The sequence below is a fragment of the Oryzias latipes genome, chromosome 11, assembly GCF_053564925.1.
Source record: "Oryzias latipes strain Hd-rR chromosome 11, Olatipes_Hd-rR_3.1".
NCBI lineage: Eukaryota > Metazoa > Chordata > Actinopteri > Beloniformes > Adrianichthyidae > Oryzias > Oryzias latipes.
The window spans coordinates 29,311,413-29,331,272 of record NC_136247.1 but is presented as its reverse complement, the minus strand read 5'-3'; the positions used below and the strand labels follow the sequence as shown (position 1 = coordinate 29,331,272).

The window sequence follows — 19,860 nt, the reverse complement described above, 5'->3', positions numbered from 1 at the left end:
ATTCTGTAAGATTGTCACAGAAAATCAAACTTCCATGTCAGTCAGTGGTGATCCATCCACTCACATTTTTCTGTTTGTGGAGACCATCCAGCAGACGGACCCATCCAGGATTCTCCATTCTGGTTCAGGTTTATGGAAAAAAGTCCTATTTGGAAGAAAGAAAAAAAGGTTTACTTTAGTTTATTTAGCATAAGTGAGTTTATTTACTCATGACAAACTAGTTTTACATTGAAAACATTTCTACAAGCCCTAAAGTCTTGAATCAAAAATGTTCTTTATGATGTTTTTGTTTCATTCTAGATACTTTTCAGCCTGTTTGGTTCTTTGAGTCCTTTACATTTTCTGAATCTGACTCTCTACTAACAGATAACTGGTTTATTTTTATTTTTAATTGAGGCTTTTTTAATTGAAAGAGTGAAAAAGAAGCAAACATTTAACGTGTCTTTTCATGTGATTGAGGTCTTTCTGCAGAGCTCCTCCTTTGACTCTTCATCCTCCTGATGGCTTCAAATCTCCTCTGGGGAGTTTCTGCTTCACTTCTGCTAAACAGTTGAAGTCAAAAATCAGAGCTTTGTTCCAAGATCATCTGCTTTCTGTTCCATCAGCTGCTCTTTATTGGCCTCATGTAACATCTAACATTGAATGGAGAAAAGTCTGGTCTTTACCGCAAACTTTCTTCCAAACAAACAAAGTCAAAGAAATCTGATTCCAACTAAGACTCAGATTTGATCCAGCAAAGCATCACTGATCTACATTTAAAGTTGACTTCAACAGCAGCTGGACTTTTTCAAACATGCTCTCTGTAAGTGTCACTAAATAGGTTACAAGTTTAGTTGATTTTTGGTTTAAAGGAAGAAATACCTTTGGTTGAAAATTGTGTTATTAACCCTTGTGCTATCTTAGATGACCCCCCCCCCCCCTTCCATTGAGGTGTCCCCCCTACCATGACTAAGGTGGATAAAGGTGGAAAGATTTCATGTAATCCATGGACACCAGTGAAGATCACAAATCATTGAAGAAAAAAGGTTCAGAGCTCTGTCTAGTGGGTCTAGATGACCCAACTCCCAATGTTAAAGTGCCTAGGATAGAACAAGGGTTACATGTGTAAATTGTGTTTTATTTGATTTTATGCTGTTTAATCTTCCACTTTCGGCTTCTCCCATCAGGGGTCGCCACAGCGAACAAGTCGCATGGTAAATTTGGCAATGTTTTACGCCGGATGCCCTTCCTGACGCAACCTTCTCAAACCGGGCTTGGAACCGGCAGAGGTAGAGAAGGGAACAGGGAGCAGCCCGGAGTCGAACCCTGGTTTCACGAACGGAAGGCGCCGCAAACCAGCACGAGCTAAACCGGCTATTTTATGCTGTTTAATACTAAGTTATATTGCAATGTGATATGAAGTTGTGCTTGACGCTAATAACGCGAGAGTTCCTGAGAACTCGCGAGATTTGATTTGGGCTGAGGAGTTTATTCTCACATCATAATAGACTTTGAACCAAGATCCATGCAAAAAGTAGCTTGGAAAAGGAGTCAACCGGCTGTCAAAGCTGGTTATTCATCTAAGACGTCCGAAGTGACAGGCAGCCACGAGGTAGTTAACTTATTATCTATTTTCTGGTAGAACTGTAAATGTCAAGTCTAACTGTTTTTGTACAACTCTGTTCTGTAGTTTTCACAGCGTTACATGGAGTGAAGACATTAAAATGCGCCTGTTCTCGAGAATACCGTGTCCAGCATTGTCATTGAGGAGGAACAGTGAAGAAAACTCTACAGTGAAAAGTCTTCCAGCCAAGCGGCGGTGAGAAGCTCGAGAGGCAGTTGGTCAATAACCGCCGAACACCACAAGAGGGCGCCGTTGATTAAGGAATATTTCATAAAGTAAAGTAAGAATCAAGAAAAGAATTGTGCTCTAAGGAAATAAGGGTGGTTTAAAAGAAGTTAAACTTCACAAAGTTATTTCAGCACATTAAGCCAAAAGCTAATTATTGTCTACTGAACTTTGTGGTAATTTGTTTATTCTAATTAGTGAAGTTTGTACATTTTGTTGGAAGTTAAAACCATATTCGAGGTTAATTGAAGTAATATAAGTGAATGTATCCTATTTATGTCAAGAAGTTAAGTAACTATTGTTATTTACTAAGAAATAACAATTTGAAGGTAATATTTGAGTCATTTGTGATCAGAAGTGAGATTATAACTATAGGACTCAACTCACAAGATGTCTGACGTATCTAAGGATCCAGATACTCAAACAAATTTTCGCAAAAGTGTAAGAACAAGAACATTAACTGAAAAAGGGAAAGGAGCTTCAAAAAGAAAAGCTCAAAGCTCTGCAACGTAAAAACAAAATTTCTTATGAAAAATAGAGATATGAGGCAAGATTAAGCAGAGTAATATTGACTGACACAGCCACTGAGAGCGAGTTAAGAGAGATGATGAACAACACAATATTTACTTGACAAAATGTTCAAGCTATTTCCATTAAGATCCGGCAAATACAGACATGAGGTGCAAGGTTGATGCATGCATAAGCCTTTCAGAATTCATTGTTCAAAGAGCTGAAAGGTGGCTAGAAGGAAATGCTGAAGAGGACCATGGCCAGATGTTGGATCATGTTTGGCTTCAGAAAGATCTAATTCCAGGTCAAAACCACAAGAGTCAAATAGCTCATTGCTGTCATGCACAGTCAATCAAAAAGGCTGAAGCAGCAGCCGATGCAGCAGCATCTCAAGAAATCTTAGCTGTCATGGAGGAACTAGAGGCCAAGCCAGCAAACTACAAAAACTTGAAGTTGAAACTTTAATGAGACAACAAGCAATGGAGGAACAATGCAGGGAAATGGTTTGAAAAAAATAAAAAAAACTTCATGCTGCTAAAGCCAGAGTGAAGATCTATAATGAGGCTGAAAGCAGCTATGAAAGTTACACTTCCACAAGCAGCAACAAACTGACGGGTGAACGTAATGAAAGTCCTGTCACACCACTTACACTCTTTCAAGCTTCAAACACAGAACCACTTCAATATGCTACAAGCCCTGCATTTGTTCCACTTGCTAACACAGTGGTCACAAGTCAAGTTCTTCAAGAAGAGCCATTTGTTCCTACAGAAGTGCCAGTCCCTGAAGCTGCTTCACAGCTCCAGCAAAACTCTGGCACATTTAGCTTCTGCCAAGATGCCCATAAGTCAATCAGCTTCCAACTCTAGAGCTCGCAGTGTTTACTGGACACCGTCTGAAGTTTAAAGACTGGCAGTTTTTGTTTGAAACATTAATTGAAAGAAAAAATAGTCCCAAAAACAATCTTCTCCTCTTGACATTCTCTGGATGAGCTTCTAGAGGTCGTCACCTGAAATGGTCTTCCAACAGTCTTGAAAGAGTTCCCAGAATGCTTAGCACTTGTTGACTCTTTTGCCTTCACTCTGCGGTCCAGCTCACCCCAAACCAGGTCATCTGGTGCAGCCCCCCCATCACCCCCCTCTTGGTCACATAACCCTTCCACAGCCTGGAGGTGTGTTTGGGGTCATTGTCCTGTTGACAAATGAATGATGGTCCAACTAAACTCAAACCGGATGGAATAGCTGCTGCAAGATGCTGTGGTAGCCATGCTGGTACAGTATGCCTTCAATTTGGAATAAATCCCCAACAGTGTCACCAGCAAAGCCCCCCCACACCATCACACCTCCTCTTCCATGCTTCACAGGGGGAACCAGGCGTGTAGAGTCCATCCGTTCACCTTTTCTGCGTCGCACAAAGACACGGTGGTTGGAACCATAAATCTCACATTTGGACTCATCAGACCAAAGCCCAGATTTCCTCTGGTCTGATGTCCATTCCTGGTGTTCTTTAGTCCAAACAAGTCTCTTCTGCTTGTTGCCTTTCTTTAGCGGTGGTTTCCTAGCAGATATTCTAGCATGAAGGCCTGATTGACACAGTCTCCTTTGAACAGTAGAGCTGTGTCTGCTGCTAGAACTCTGTGTGCCATTGACCTGCTCTCTAATCTGAGCTGCTGTTAAGCTGCCATTTCTGAGGCTGCTGACTCGGATGAACTTATCCTCTGCAGCAGAGGAGACTCTTGGTCTTTCCTGGGGGGGGTCCACATGTGAGCCAGTTTCTTTTTAGCGCTTGATGGTTTTTGTGACTCACTTGGGGACACTTTCAAAGTTTTCACAATTTTTCAGACTGACTGACCTTCATTTCTTAAAGCAATGATGGCCACTCGTTTTTCTGTACTTAGCTGCTTTTTTCTGGCTATAATCCAAATTTTAACAGTCTATTCAGTAGGACTATCAGCTGTGCACAACACAACTGATGGTCCCAACCCCATTTATAGGGCCAGAAATCCTAATTATTAATTATAAACCTGACAGGGCACACCTGAGGAGTGAAACACATTTCAGGTGACTACCTCTAGAAGCTCATCCAGAGAATGACAAGAGTGTGAAAGCAGTGATCGAAGCAAAAGGTGGCTACTATGAAGAACCTACAATATGACATATTTTCAGTTGTTTCACCCTTTTTTGTTCTGTATATAATTCTACATGTGTTCATTCACAGTTTTGATGCCTTCAGTGTGAATCTACAATTTTATAGTCATGAAAATAAAGAAAACTCTTTGAATGAGAAGGTGTGTCCAAACCTTTGGTCTGTATATTAATCTAATAATGACTGACATCAACTAATAAACCACTTCTATGAACTAATAAACACTCTAAACACAAAGCTCAGTGGAATTGTCCTTTAGTGCAGAAAGTGTGCGTTGCTTCCTTTAGCGTCTGTGTGGACTTCCTGTTCAGAAATGACTTTGGCGGCACGTCAGCGGTTCTTCCTCCCAAACTGCTGTTCATCAGACAGGAGGAGCTGCTGGTTTCCCTCCTGCAGCTTCAGCACCAGTGGGATGTGATGTACACGATGCGTCTCATCAGAGTCTTCATCACTGCTGCTGGTTTAAAATCAGTTGAAGAGCAGCATTTTTATCTATTCTATGTCTTTATATCGTTGCACAAGGGACGTCTGCAGTCGCGTTTGAATTAGCTGGATGGAGAAGTATCACCTCAAAGTGGGAGGCCTGTTGCTTAACCACCAATACACCAAATGAAGAAGAGATGTGAGGTGTTGTTCACAAGTGAGAAGGGCATGGCATGTAAGATTGACAGGCTTAGCCTCAGCTGATAGTTGCAGAACGGTTTTTAGAGAAAAGGAACTGAAGAAAAAAGCAAAGCTCTTCTGTTATGGTCACAAACAGAACTGCCACTGGGGAGGCATCAGCATTTCATGATTTCTGTAAAATGATTGATATGGTCATGAATGTAGACGGGGGAGTCAGGCAGCCTCTTTGTTTCATAAAAAATCGATTGTCTTCAAAAGAAACCGGCTGTTGTGTTTATTGTCTGTGATGGGTTTGAAAAATAAAGTGTCCTTGTTTAGGGTTGAACTTTAGGAGTTTTATATGGTTTTGTTAGTTCTCACTGAGGTCTCATGATGGATAAAACACACAATAATGGTCTGACACAGCCAAGTCAACATCAGAGGACACACCAGCAGACAGGCTGGAGGTCCAGTGGTGTCCTCTGTTGTGAGTCACATGTTGGGTTAAAGCCAAACTATTTAAATATTTATAAACTCAGAGGCAAAAGGTCATCCATGTTATCAACATGAAGATTAAAATCTCCAGTTATTAAAATCCTATTATGCCTGAGAAGAATGACAGATACAAACTCAGAAAATTCCTGTAAGAAACCGGAAGAGGACTTGGTGGTCTGTAGACAGTCTCTGCTAAAATAGGTGGGATGCTGAACAGGAAGGAAGATGCTCAAACGAAGGATAATTGGTTAAAGTAACGGTTTCAGTTTTTCTACCTTCTTGAGCATTTGATGCTGTTCCACCACCTTTCTTACCTTCCCTAACAGAAAATAGAAATGATATCAGGTGGAGAGGCCTCAGTGAGAATAGCTGGAGCATCAGTTCCAAGTCAGGTTTCAGTCAAAAACAAGTCATTCAAATCAGATCATTCATTCTAAAAGACTTGTTAGAAAGAGATCTGATGTTGAAAACAGCCATGTTCAGTGTAGCAGGTGAATCCAGTGATTTTTCAGTTCATTTGGATTCTGAATCTGATGCTATGTGTGTAGGATGGAGACATCTGATGGAAAAATGTGACGTCTGTGATCTCTGCTTTTGATGTGTACTGGAATGAAGGATATGGAGGGAATGTGAGTGCTTTGGTCCAACCGTCAGCTGGAAGGAGCAGTGAGGGAGAAGAGCATGAGATCCATGTTCATGCCGTGGTGCAGCGGTAGGGCGCTCGACCCAGTGTTTGCCGTCAGTGTGTGAATGTGTGTGTGACTGTGTGTGTGTGCATGGGCTGTGACTGTAAAGCACTTTGGGCCTTCATAAGAAGGTAGGAAGCGCTATATAAGTATACCATTTCATCCTGAGATGAGAGCCTGGATGTCAGACGTCTGGTTGGAAAAGGTTCTATGATAAAATGTGGTGAAATTGTCAATGCAGTGGATGTTTATGGAGTGGCAGTAACTTTATTACCAGATATGGAGCTGAGGGATTCCAGAGACTTTGATGTCTCTGTAACGGCGTGAAGGTAGTGGTCCAGATTGATGCTTTGTAAGTTTAAGTGCTGGATGTGATGAATGAGGTGGATGAAGTCTGTTTTCAGAGTCTCAGACTGCTGGAACTGCTGGTAGGATCCTGGTCTTCCCCCACACCTACCAGGGAGTCCTCATCACACTTGCCACCCATCTTCTCATCAGCCTGCAGCCTTCATATGGACTCCTCACCCGTCAGCCGACGTCAGTCCGTCTGCTTCATGCGGTAGCGTTCAGACCCGTGTTACGCTCCACGTCTACGTTTAGTTCTATGCCGAGTGGCTCATGCTGCAAGCTCATCCTCTCCATGTCTGCCTCTCCAGGAATCACCACCAGCTCCGCCTCCAGCTTTGGTCACCGTTTGACACTCTTCAGGACTCCAAGCAAGGTTCAATTCTGCCACCTGTCAAAGCCACAAATCATCCAAGCCTGAACCCCCCACCCCCACTGGGACTCAATAAAGAGCACTTATTCAGCCACCTCCTGTTTCTGTTCTGCTCCTGGGTCCAGCCACGCTCATAACAATGTCATTGGTACCTGCATGGATTATGACGGTTAAGGCAGGGGGGGGGGTACAGGTGAGATGATTGTGGATGTCCTTGACTGATGCTTCAGAGATGGAGTGTGTTGCACCTCCTAATGTTCACTTCCCTGACAACGGAGTCTCCCAGGATGAGAACTAGGCGGCGCGATGATCCAGGGTCCGGTTCCTAAAGGTGGAAACCAGCCTGGTCTCAGTTGTGTGTTTGCTGTGCTGCTCTAAAGGAGGAAAACACAACTTCTTCTGGTACTTTTGGAAACTTCTCTGTCATTCTGAAAGCAGCACTGAGAACAAAAGAGGAGGAGGAACAAATGTGGATCAACATTAGAGGAGGTGGGATCATCAAAGTTCACCTCCTCCCTTTAGAAACTATTCTAGAAACTTTTGGACAAACTTCATATTTGATGGATTCAATGTGTCATGCTATCTATTTCAAAGTACAAATATGTCTGTTCATGATTCAGAATCATTCTAATGGCATCATTTACATGTGAGACTGGATACAAATATGTCAAATAAATAAAAACTAAATATTCTGAAATGATATTCATGTCATAACAAAGTTAACTGTAAATGGATGTTAGTATTGAAATTCTTCCAGTCTTTGTAGATTCATTTACAGCAGAACATTCAAGTTCCCCCAAATAAATGATGCAGCAGATTTACTTGCAGTTCAGAAATTGAAGAACTTTGTTTCTGAACAGGAACCAAGAACTGCTGTGCATGAAAAAGATAAGAATGTGTTTAAACTTAATGATCAACAGTTCTGATAATAGATCTAATAATGATTTTACTTTGTCATCTCATGTCTGCATTTGGGAGGATTGATAAAACACAAAGACCCCCTGAATGTGGTGTCATGTCAGGAAAATAGTTTACTATTAAAAAAAAACTTATTAAAAATAAACTTAAATGACAAGATGTCACAAACAAAAACATTACTGATACACAATAAAAAAACGAATCAGGCTACTTAAAGCTAAATAAAATATATTAATTTAATAAAGAAGTTGATAGTAACTGAATGTTTGTGCTGAAGTTCTTCCAGTGGTTGTATTGAATTGAATGGGAGTCTCTCTGCAGCATCAGTGCATGAAAGAGTGAATGACATGAGTGGAGTTTGTTCTGCTGCTACTTCCTGAATGTTTGCAGTTCAGAGCTGACTGCTTTCATCAGGAAACAGTGAAGTCTGCTCAGTTAGTTTGATCTCTAAAGATGTCCACACAAACTGAAGCTGCAGCAGATTGGAGAGGGAAATTTAGCAGAAATCTTCATCCAGATGGAAGAGAACAAAGTGAGGTGGAGATGTTAGATGATGAAGAGCAGCACTCTGATCATGGATTACAACAAACCGGTGAGCAGAAAAACTTCAGACTAAATACTACAATATTATTTCATACCAACCTCAAATCATTTGGACCAAATCACTGTTATTTCTCTGATATTTGGATTATTTAGTGAAACAATGACATTTGGAAATGTAGATTCTAAATAATCATCATGTTCAAATAAAGAACTTCCCTTTTTGTCCTTCTAGAAAGAGACATTGCTGCAATACTGTTCAGTCAGGAAGAAATTGTAGCATGCATGACAACGGTTTGAATAGAATTCTGGAAATAAACTAAATCTGCTTTTTTAGAAAATCAGAAGCAGAAGAATCTTCAAGCTGAGAGAAGAAACTGTTTCAGAGTTTTCAAGTTTTCTCTGGGAGTTTTCTGTTTCCTGATTCTGGCTGGACTCATGACTCGCTGTAAGAATTCAACATTTGATTTCTAACATCTCATATTCAGTTTTTAAGTCATTCAATCTTTTTGTGTTTTTTAAATGTTTTTGTTTTTGTTAAGTCAGTTTTCTTTAGATACAGAAGAAAAAACACTAACAGTAATTGTATTGTTACCATGACAACAATGTCTTCCAGAAATCATGAAAAAACTTCTTTTGATTCATATCAAAGTGATTCTGTTTCAGATCATCTGGTGTCTTTGGAAAAAAACAGACTGAAAACCAGAAACAATCACCTGCAGACTGAACTTTCAGGTAAAATAGTTTCTAAATATTTACTCAAAATGTTGAACAAACTATTTCTAAAAATGTCTTTGGGTTTTTTTTGTTCCTCTTTTATTTAAACCTGCTTGAGTTCAGCCTCACATGGACTGTGATCACAGTGATCACGGTTTCACACATCTATCATCAGTTCTGAACTAAACTGATCCAGGAGGAGAAGAAACATTTATTCCCTACTTGGGTTTGTTTGTAGATGTTTAGTTTTCAGATTTTGACACGACTTTCTCAGCCAACAACAGTCGTTTTCAGGATGAAATGAAGCAGCTGAAAGATGAAAATGAAGGTCAGACAATCTAACAATGAAGGGAGTCGTTTTTCACGTTTTTCCATTTTAAAAAGAGTTTTAGGTCTTTGTTTATCTTCTTTCTCTTTCGGCTTTTCCCATCAGGGGTCGCCACAGCGAATCATCCTTTTCCACCTCACTCTATCATGAACATCTTCTACCCTAACGTTAGCCAACTTCATGTCCTCTGTTAAGACATCCATATATCTCCTCTTTGGCCGTCCTCTTGCCCTCCGGCCAGGCAGCTCCATCTCCAACATCCTTCTACCAATATATCCACTATCCCTCCTCTGAACATGTCCAAACCATCTCAGTCTGGCTTCTCTGACTGTGTCGCTAACACAGGCAACATGAGCCGTCCCTCTGATGTACTCGTTCCTTATCCTGTCTAACCTGGTCACTCCTAAGGAGAACCTCAACATCTTCATCTCTGCTACCTCCATCTCAGCCTCTTGTCTCTGTCTCACTGCTACCGTCTCTAACCCATAGAGCAGAGCTGGTCTCACCACTGTCTTGTACACCTTTCCTTTGAGTCTTGCTGGCACTCTTCTGTCACACAACACTCCTGACACTTTCCTCCATCCGCTCCAACCTGCCTGCACTCGCCTCTTCACCTCTTTTCCACACTCCCCATCACACTGAACTGTTGACCCCAAGTACTTAAACTCCTGCACCTTCTTCACCTCAGCCCCCTGTAACCTAACGCTTCTACCTTGATCCCTCTCGTTCAGACACATGTATTCTGTCTTACTACGACTGACCTTCATACCTCTTCTTTCCAGAGCAAACCTCCACCTCTCTAGCTGTTCCTCCACCTGCTCTCTACTCTCACTGCAAATTACAATGTCATCCGCAAACATCATTGTCCAGGGAGATTCCTGTCTTACCTCGTCTGTCAGCCTGTCCATCAGCATAGCAAACAAAAAAGGACTCAAAGCTGATCCTTGGTGTAGTCCCACCTCCACCTTGAACTCCTCTGTCTGACCTACAGCACATCTCACCACCGTCATACTTCTCTCATACATGTCCTGAACTACTCTGACATACTTTTCTGCCACTCCAGACGACCTCATACATACCTTTAGGTCTTTGTTTATATGATAATAAAAGAGAAAACAGGTGTTAAAATATAAAATCAGTGGAACAGCTGGACTTGTAGGCAGAACAGCTGTTTGCTAAAAGGTTTATCAGAGGTTCATATTGATGTTTAAACTTCTCCTTTTCCAAATGTTGCATATTTGTTCTGTGTTCATGTTTTCTAATGAGTTCAAAGATTCTCTGCTGACATCCAGACTATGACTGAGACGCCTTTATCACTCATGAAGACACCAAACCTTTGATCCAACACAAACACAATTGTGTCTCCACCTCTGTCTATGTGATGAGAAAAGCAACAATTTGATCAGAAACAATATTATCATTCCAATATTGAACACAGACTTTCAGACTGTCTGTAGTCAAAGCACGACTGCAAATGATCAGATTCATTCTGTTAAGGAGCTGAAGAACAAACTAAGATGAGAATCTTAGAGAACCATCAACACCACAATACTGAACCCTTTTCCTTCATCTAAACTCTTGTTCTGAACCTTTTTCCCTGCATAGATCCTCCTGAATGGACTACAGTTAAAGTTAGCTTATGTCCAGCATGTGGTGGAATTTATCCAGACTACTTAAGGTTGATATCCATGACAGCAAAACATGAGGCTCAGTGTTTTACCAAAGGACACTTGAACACATGTGCAGGCAGATTGGGAATCAAACCTGCCTAAACTGCTCCCCCTCTGCATCATGACCAACCCCCCCACTAAAGTGAAGATTGCTTGGTATCTGTTGAAGGCCATGTGATTGTTCATTTAAGTCTGTGATTTTCAACCAGCGTGCCGCGGTACACTAGTGTACCGTGGGAGATGGTCAAGTGTGCCGTGGGAAATTGCCCTCATTAACTGATCTCACTAATCAGTTAATGATTCTGATTGTAAATGTGTGAAATCCTTTAAAAAAATACAGAAAATGTTTGTAACATCATAATTCAGACCAGTTTATGAAGTGAATTTAGACCAGAGGTAAACAGAATGTTTGATCACAGGTTCTGGCATGAGAGGATTACAGAAGATCCAAACGACTACTTCCATGCAGTGTCCTTAAGTGCTGACGGGAAATGGACATGACTGTATTATACAAACTACAAAAACTGGATCTGTGAGAAAAAGAATTCTGGATCTTTCTGTTTCTGAGCTGTGCATTGATTTAACTGTTTAGTAATTTAACTACAAACATGTTTTATCTTTTTTATTTCTTTTTGTTTACTTCATTGACATTTCAAGCCTGAACTGTTTTTCCTTGAACCTGGTAGTCATATCAGAGAAGTTGTGTAGAATGGAAAGCTGGAAACTGGTTTACTGAGGTTCAGAAAGGTCTCAGTCTCTGTTCTCACTAACTTTGCTGATGTTTTCTCTGGTCCTGAAAGAGTTAACACCTCTGACAGATGCAACACTTTTTCTGTTTCTAGTCTTTAGGGGAGAACAGGAAACTCATGGAGAGTCAGAAAAGAAGAAATACATAAATGAAATTGTTTTAAACTAAACGTATTAACACACCCAAGTCCATCCTCACACAATTCACATTTATCTTCAGAAATATTTAGCCTCAGAAAGGAGGAAGACAGAGTGAAGACACACAGGACATTCACTGTCCAGACTGTCTGAACCTCTGGTCCAGTGGACCCAAACAGCCTGGATGGAATATGAATGTGTAGGGGGGGGGGGGTGTACAGCAGGGGGGTCAAACTCCAGGTCTGGAGGTACGGTCTCCTGCTGATTTTCCAGAAATGCTGTCTCATCTACTTCTAAAGATCTTAAATTTGGTATTTTATGTTGCTTTAGTGGTCTAGTATAATAATAATAATAATAATAATAATAATAATAATAATAACAATAATAATAATAAAGCTCTCTACCCCCACCTGGTGGTGACTTATAGGGAATGTTTTCCCACGTTTCCATAAATGTCATCTTGGTCCAACTCCTCAAAGATCAACCCACCTTCACCAGATCTGAACCAGTAGTGGGTTGTGTGTGTTGCTAAACTCCAACAAACTAAACTCCAAGCAGCTTTTATTTGTTCCAGTTCTTTTTTTTAACGTGTCCAACAGCTGAGCAGACAGATGAGAGCTGAAGCCTCTAGAGTTGGACAGATTCTACTGTTACAGCAGGGGGGGGGGGTCTTCTGACACATAAGATGTATATTTCTTTAAACCCGTTTTGTACTTTAAGCTAAACTTTTTTAATATTTAATTTATATTTGTGATCGTTTTTTGTTATTGTTGGACGGAAAAGAAGAGGAAAGAAGGGAGGGATGTTAGAGGCAGGGGGTAAGGGCAAAAATGAAAGGGGGGGTAACGGAAATCTGGAAGATGCTTACAGAAGTGGTGGTGGGGGGGTGGGGGGGGGGTCCAATCATTAAGTGGCAGGATACTGGAGGATTATCATCACTACAAAAGGGGCGGGGCCTGTCCACACACACTCAAGTGTTACAAACACACCTGGTGGCTCCAAAGATCTTCACATACAATCATGTCAACATGAACTCAACACAACTACACACACACACACACATGCACACAAACCAACACATCTTTGTCTGCATTTCATTCTGTCACACAAACTATAGTGCAAATGTTCTGCTGAGGTGGATGATGGGATGTAAACAGAGGGAGGGAGCCCGGCCGCCCCCACACCAAGACCCCTGCAGAGGCAGCAGTTACCAGAACCCCCCTGACACCGGCACGGTATAGCAGATGTGGGGACTCCCCCCCAGCGGGCAATTCAGCCAGACACCCAGAACAGGGCGAGGGGGATGGCTGCAGGGGCCCCCCAACACCAGAGCAGGGAGGCACAGGAGCCCACAGAGTGCTGCCGTAGCCCAGCCAGGAGGATAGCCCCCACTGTGCCAGGAGGACCCCCCTCCAAACAAACTAAGGCTACGTTCACACTGCAGGGCTTAATGCTCACTTCGGATTTTTTGAAAAAATCTTATTTGTTTGCTAGACCGTTCACATTTCCAAGTAAATCCGAACTTTTGTGATCTCCAGTGTGACCGTGACACGACCCAAACGAGACCCGCATGCGCAGAAGCCAGAAGAATACTCAACGGTGAACGACGTCACCTGTTTGCGGAGCAGATGTCAACAACAGTGTTGTCAAAAGCGGAGCTCTTTTTGTAATATTAAATTTATTTTCACGAAGGAGCAGCACAATTACAATCTTCTCATTTTAAGAAGGCAATGGAGTCGGGATCGTCTGTACCCACTGTTGTGGAATGGAAATGTGTTTGTGTTGGGGCCGCGCGCCCCGTGTGTGTGCAAGCGCGTGCCGCGATAGAGAATAGGGGGGGGCAGTGTGTGCGCGCATTCATGTTGTGTGTTACGGAGGACGGTAATAAAAGAAGGTTTCCCCCAAAATAAATGCTATGGACTCTTTATTAACCCGCTCTGGAGAATCTAAGGATCAGAACAGGGAGGAGGAGGAGGATCGCCTCGGGTCCTCCGCGCTTCTGAGCACAGTCGGAAGGGGAGAAAGAAAAAAAAGTTATCGCGGGAAAGGTTCAACACCACGCTCTGCCATTTATCTGGAATTTTTTTCAAAAACCGCCCAGCCCTGGAGTTTGGCCTGAAAAGAGCGATCAGCCCAAATATTAATCCAATCAGTGACCTCCCTTCTCTTCCACTGACTGATCTCAGCAGCATCGTCCACCATGGTTGATATTTACGTTCTCGTTCCCGCCTACTTTAACGCAAAATGATGACGTTTGTTGCGTGTCGATGACGTACAGTTCGGAATCAAGTCGCCTGGCCGGTCAGACGGCGGTCACAATTGAAAAGAACGGCTACAATTCGGAATCAGGACGGCAAACCCACGGGGCCTGGGTCGCAATTGAAAAGATCGGATCTGTGTCATTCAGACTGTCATGAAAAGATCGGAATTGGGTCGTTTCAGCCTGCAGTGTGAACGTAGCCTAACAGCCTTCCAACACCTGGGAGTTTAGGGCATCCCCCCTCCCCGACCCCAGGCATGAGCCAGGGCCCCCCCAAGGGAGATCCGCCCCACGCTCCAGGCAACCACCCACCAAGGTCGGGGAGAGAGCCAGGCAGAGAGGGGGAGGGGTCCTTGAAGAACGTAGTAAACATTGTCCTACTAGGCTCACCCACAGTTGCAATTTTGGAGGGGGTCAGCGCTCAAGTCAAAGATCCCCCCCCGTGGAGAGAGGGCTGCCTGGCCCCGGAAGCTGGCATCCGAGGGACACGGCCCCCGGGCTAAGAGCCTGGCTCCCCCCAGCAGGGATGTGGTAGAGGACAGATGATCAGAGGTCCCACCTTCTTGGTGTAAAGTATGTGTTATTTGTGTGTGTTTGTGTGTTGGTTGTGTGCATATTGTTGAGGTTTTCATCTCTGGCTCATAGGAACTTCCTGAATCATTTCAAATACCAACTTCTCTATGACATCATCAGCCAGCTTGTATTGTGTGTGAAATCCTCTTTAGGTCTTCATGCTTCACTCTAGCAGCAGCAAGTTCTGACTGATTCATTAAAGCATCGATTGAAACAATTGGACCCAATTTCTCTCAAGAATCTGAATTTCTAGTTTAGTCTGTGTTGCTTCTACCTTTAAACACAGTTCAGTAAATAAATAAATACAAATTCTGTAATATTGTCACAGAAAATCAAACTTCCATGTCAGTCAGTGGTGATCCATCCACTCACATTTGTCTGTTTGTGGAGACCATCCAGCAGACGGACCCATCCAGGATTCTCCATTCTGGTTCAGGTTTATGGAAAAAATCCTATTTGGAAGAAAGAAAAAAAAGGTTTACTTTAGTTTATTTAGCATAAGTGAGTTTATTCACTGATGACAGACTAGTTTTACATTGAAAACATTTCTACAAGCCCTAAGTCCTGAATTAAAAATGATCTTTATGATGTTTTTGTTTCATTCTAGACACTTTTCAGCCTGTTTGGTTCTTTGAGTCCTTTACATTTTCTAAATCTGCCTCTCTACTAACAAATAACTGGTTACATTTATACATATTTTATCTAGATGTGTTCTTTTTAAATAGAAGAAAAAGAAGCAAACATTGAATTTGTCTTTAAAGTTCTAAAGCTGTAAAGTTCAATCCAGATTTCTGCAATAATCCGGATCTGAAATCAGTTCCATCCATCAGCATCCAGACTGACAGCAGGTGGAAAACATGAGTCACAGAAAGACAAGTCCCAGACATGAAGCTCCTCATGTCTGATGTCAGGAACTGCCTGGTGACTGGGGCTCTTCCGACGGGCCCCGGTCGGGCCCAGCTAGAAGGAACGTGGAACCACTCTCCCATGGGGGAGACCTCCAAAGGGGCGGCGCCATGTGGTTCTGGTGGCTGCTGAGTCCACCTGGAACAGATGCTCAGTGGAACATCAGTAGAGTTTGATGCCGTAGCGTCTGGGCTTTGCATGTGATTGAGGTCTTTCTGCAGAGCTCCTCCTTTGACTCTTCATCCTCCTGATGGCTTCAAATCTCCTCTGGGGAGTTTCTGCTTCACTTCTGCTAAACAGTTGAAGTCAAAAATCAGAGCTTTGTTCCAAGATCATCTGCTTTCTGTTCCATCAGCTGCTCTTTATTGGCCTCATTTAACATCTAACCGTCTGAAGTCACCAAGCTTAGCCTGGAAGTACCAGTATAATGACCCGGACGGGCCTTGGGAGCACGACGTTCCTCTGCCTCTACCACGGTGGAGGAAGGCGGGAAATTCTTGGAGGAAAGGTGCGTTTCTGACCACCAAGATGTCCATTCAGCAGCCTGGAAGGACCGGTTCAGTTGGGCGGGAAGCTCTCAGTCGGTTTCCTCTGAAGTTCTTTTCAGCATCATGAGAAGCTGCTCATGAAGATGAAGATTAAAAAAACACCAATTAGGTCATTCTCACGTGACCACAAGGACTGACGTCACCACAAGTGTTGTCAGTCACGTGAGGTGAAGGACAGACAAACAGTGATGTCACCAGAGGGCGTGGCAGTCAAATGATGTCATCTCCAGACACCTACAGAAAAATGATGTCATAATGATGTCATAATGATGTCATTTCAGAGGAATTAAAATGATTAAAATGACATCATCTGACATCATTTAACATCCAGTTACTTCCTCTCCAAAGTTTCTAAATACTCCATCTTTCTGAGTCTTGCAGCATTTTAAAGATCTAAAGAGAGATTTCCAAGCATTTACAGAAACTCCTGTTTCCAAAAACGTTCAAGCCTTCAGCTCTTTCACAAATTCACTTCAATCCAGAACCAGCCATGTTCCACAACAATGTGTTTAAAGGTCTTGGAGCTACCAGCTCTTCAACTGAATCCCTCTGGGATTCGGACAGCCAGATGCCAGACCACTCCAGAAAGCAGGAGCAGGGATTCAAAGGATTCACTCAGAGAGCAAAGCAAAGTGTTTGGAAATGGTTCAAACGCGGAAATAAAACCCCCAGGGATCAGATAACCTGGGAGGACCTGTACAAGGACAAACAGCAGGAACTGGATTATTTGGTGGAGCAGAACAATTCTCTCCGGACAGCTCTCCAAAACCTGCAGATGCTCCTTAAGGAAGCTGAGAAGCTGAGAAACGATTCCATCTCAGCCAACCTCACTGACAGAGCTCTGAACTTCACGTATCTGACACGTGAGGCTGAAGGAGTTCAGGAAGATCAGCCTGGATTTCAAGCAGAAAGTCAACACCAACACGATCAAACCAGCATCTTGGACTTAGAGCTGCAAAATGAGGAAATGGTCCAGGAACTTGAAAAGCTTCAGGACAAACTTCTTGTTTTGTCAGACAGAAAAGCCAAGTATGAGCCTGCAGGAGACCACCTCAAAGCTGCCCAGGACCAGAACTCAGTCCTCAAAGAAAAGCTTCTGCAACTTCAATCAAAGATCCAACAAGAGGAAGCTCTGCTGATGATGACTCCGGACATTTCTCCTGAGGATCTGCAGGAAGAATACCGAGATCAGATCCAGGCCTTAGAGCAGGAAAATGCAGTTCTCCAGAAGGACTTGGAAGATCTCAAGAAGAAACGCAGTAAAGAAGCAGCAATGAGGATCGATTTGATATGCATTGAAGCCCAAAAAAGCCACTTGGAGGACCAATGCCAGCACATCCGGGAGGTCATTCAGATCCACAGTGAACAGCAGGATGGAGAACTCGTCTATCCTGAACAGATCCAGGAGTTAAAATGTCAAATAAATTCCCTTGAAAAAGAAAAGGAAGACCTTCTGGAAGAACAAAGGAAGGTGGAAAATGCAGAATCAGACATTAAAATGCTGCTAAAAGAATTCCATCAGGTGGTAAAAAATGTAGATGAATTGAAAAAGAAAAACTGCCACCTGAAATGGGAATTCATGGAGCTGAACGTGGATTTCTTTGAGAGACAACGAATACCGGCCAAGCTCGAAGCTTCTACAAAAGAACAGGAGTCTTTGAGGAAGGAAAATGCAGTTCTGGCTGAGCAGGTTTCAGAATGCAGATCCAAGATCCACCAGCAGAAATCTGTTCAGAACCAGCCTCAGAGTCCTGCTAGAAACCGGCCAAGTCTGATCCCCAGACCCATGTCTGTGAGAAACCCAGAACATAAGCAGGTTTCCATGGATACTGGAAGGACCCAACAGCCTCAGAGTCCTGCTAGAAACCGGCCAAGTCTGAGACCCAAACCCGTGTCTGTGAGAAACCCAGAACCAAAGCAGGTTTCCATGGATACTGGAAGGACCCAACAGCCTCAGAGTCCTGCTAGAAACCAGCCAAGTCTGAGACCCAGACCCGTGTCTGTGAAAAGGTCCGAACTACCAAAGAAGGTTTCCAAGGTTCCTAAAAAGACCCAACCTAAGAAACAACAGAGCCTCAGAGAGCTAGAAAGAGGCTGGAGAACGTAGTGGATCTAGAAATCTTTATTTAGCTTGTAGGATGTTTGCTGGGATTAGATCCAGAAAATCTAGTGATGCTTTATCTTTTTAGTATTTAGTTATTTATTTGTTAGTTGATTATTAATTTATTGATAAGTTTATTTATTTAGATTGTTGTTTATTAGTATTTGTGGTAGGCATGTATTTAAAAATTTTTTTTTTTCAATTTTACTCTGACAGCAAAGAAAAAGTCAAATAAAAGTCTAGAAATCTGTTCAAATGTGTTCATGTGACTCTTCTAAATCATAACTGGGGTTTTAATGATGTTATATTTTTCATCATAGACTGTAAATGTTTTTAAAAAACTGACTTAAGGTTGTAAAGAAGTTCAGAAAAGATGGGTTTGGAGTTTAGGGTTAGTATAGTTATAGTTCAAATGTCTAGTTTTTATGTCACATGGGTTCCCAAAATAAGCTAGAAAAAATGGGGCGGCACGTTGGTTTGTTGGGTCAGTTCTGGTTCCTGACGGACCCGTGTCTGCGTGGGTTTCCTCCGAGGGCTTCGGTTCCCCCCACCTGTTTAGAAGAACCATTCTGTGGTTCCTGATAGTTTAGGATCTACTAGAAGAGTCACAGACGACGACTTCCAGCTTTTTGTTGTGCAGGACGACTCCCCAAAAATGACAACTAAAACAAAAAAAAGATGAAATTTGGCCCCAAAAAATCAGTCCCACTAAATTCTTAGTTCCACATGAAAAGAGCGGCCTGTGGGTTTCCTCCCAGGACTCCGGTTTTCCCCCCTAATTGTAAGTGATTGGCTTGTGACTGAAAAATTCCCCCTCCCTGAATCGCCACCTTATCGTGGTGGGGGGATTTGAGTGCCTGAATTTACCCCCAGGAGCAACTTTGTCAAAGGCATCTGCCCTGCTCCTAACAGGTGGGGGGGCAGATGCCCCATCAGAAGAAGGTTTGGACTTCCAGTGGGTCCAAGCCTTCATCTGATGGTGCAGCTCCTGGGGGGGTCAGGCAGGACTAAGGGCGATTCAAAGAAACCTCATGAATACAGAAACAGCAAAGATCCAGTTTCTGGGTCAGAACCACAGAACTGCATGGCTGTGGACCCTCAGAGAGAATGATCTGAATCTACAACTACATGTTTAAATTCCAGCAGATGATATTCATCCAGATGAAGTTTCCCTCCACTTAGAGAAGAAAACAAACTACTGTTTTTTTCTGAATTTTCTTTTTTTTGGTGACAAAATATTAATAAACGGTTAGAAGTTCTCAGGAGTTCTGGTCCTCCTGCAGGATCTACCTGAACTGTCACTAATGTGACCCGTTCTGTTCAGAAGCAGCTCCACACATTAGACTGTGAGGGCGGTTCTGATGAACCCAAAGTGACCAAGGAGAAGCTTCTCAGCAGAACCAGAATCTCAACCTGAACAGAGAAGAAAAAG

The 19,860-nt window shown here is 42.7% G+C and overlaps 1 long non-coding RNA gene across 1 annotated transcript; it reads left to right on the top strand.

Moving 5' to 3' along the window:
• The first annotated feature begins 373 nt into the window (after positions 1–373).
• LOC144995461 (uncharacterized) lies at positions 374–12,219 on the top strand. Its single transcript, XR_013658988.1, has 4 exons — positions 374–1,591; positions 1,670–8,888; positions 9,107–9,549; positions 10,571–12,219. It is a non-coding gene; the product is annotated as an uncharacterized LOC144995461 (long non-coding RNA).
• Positions 12,220–19,860: the final 7,641 nt, after the last annotated feature.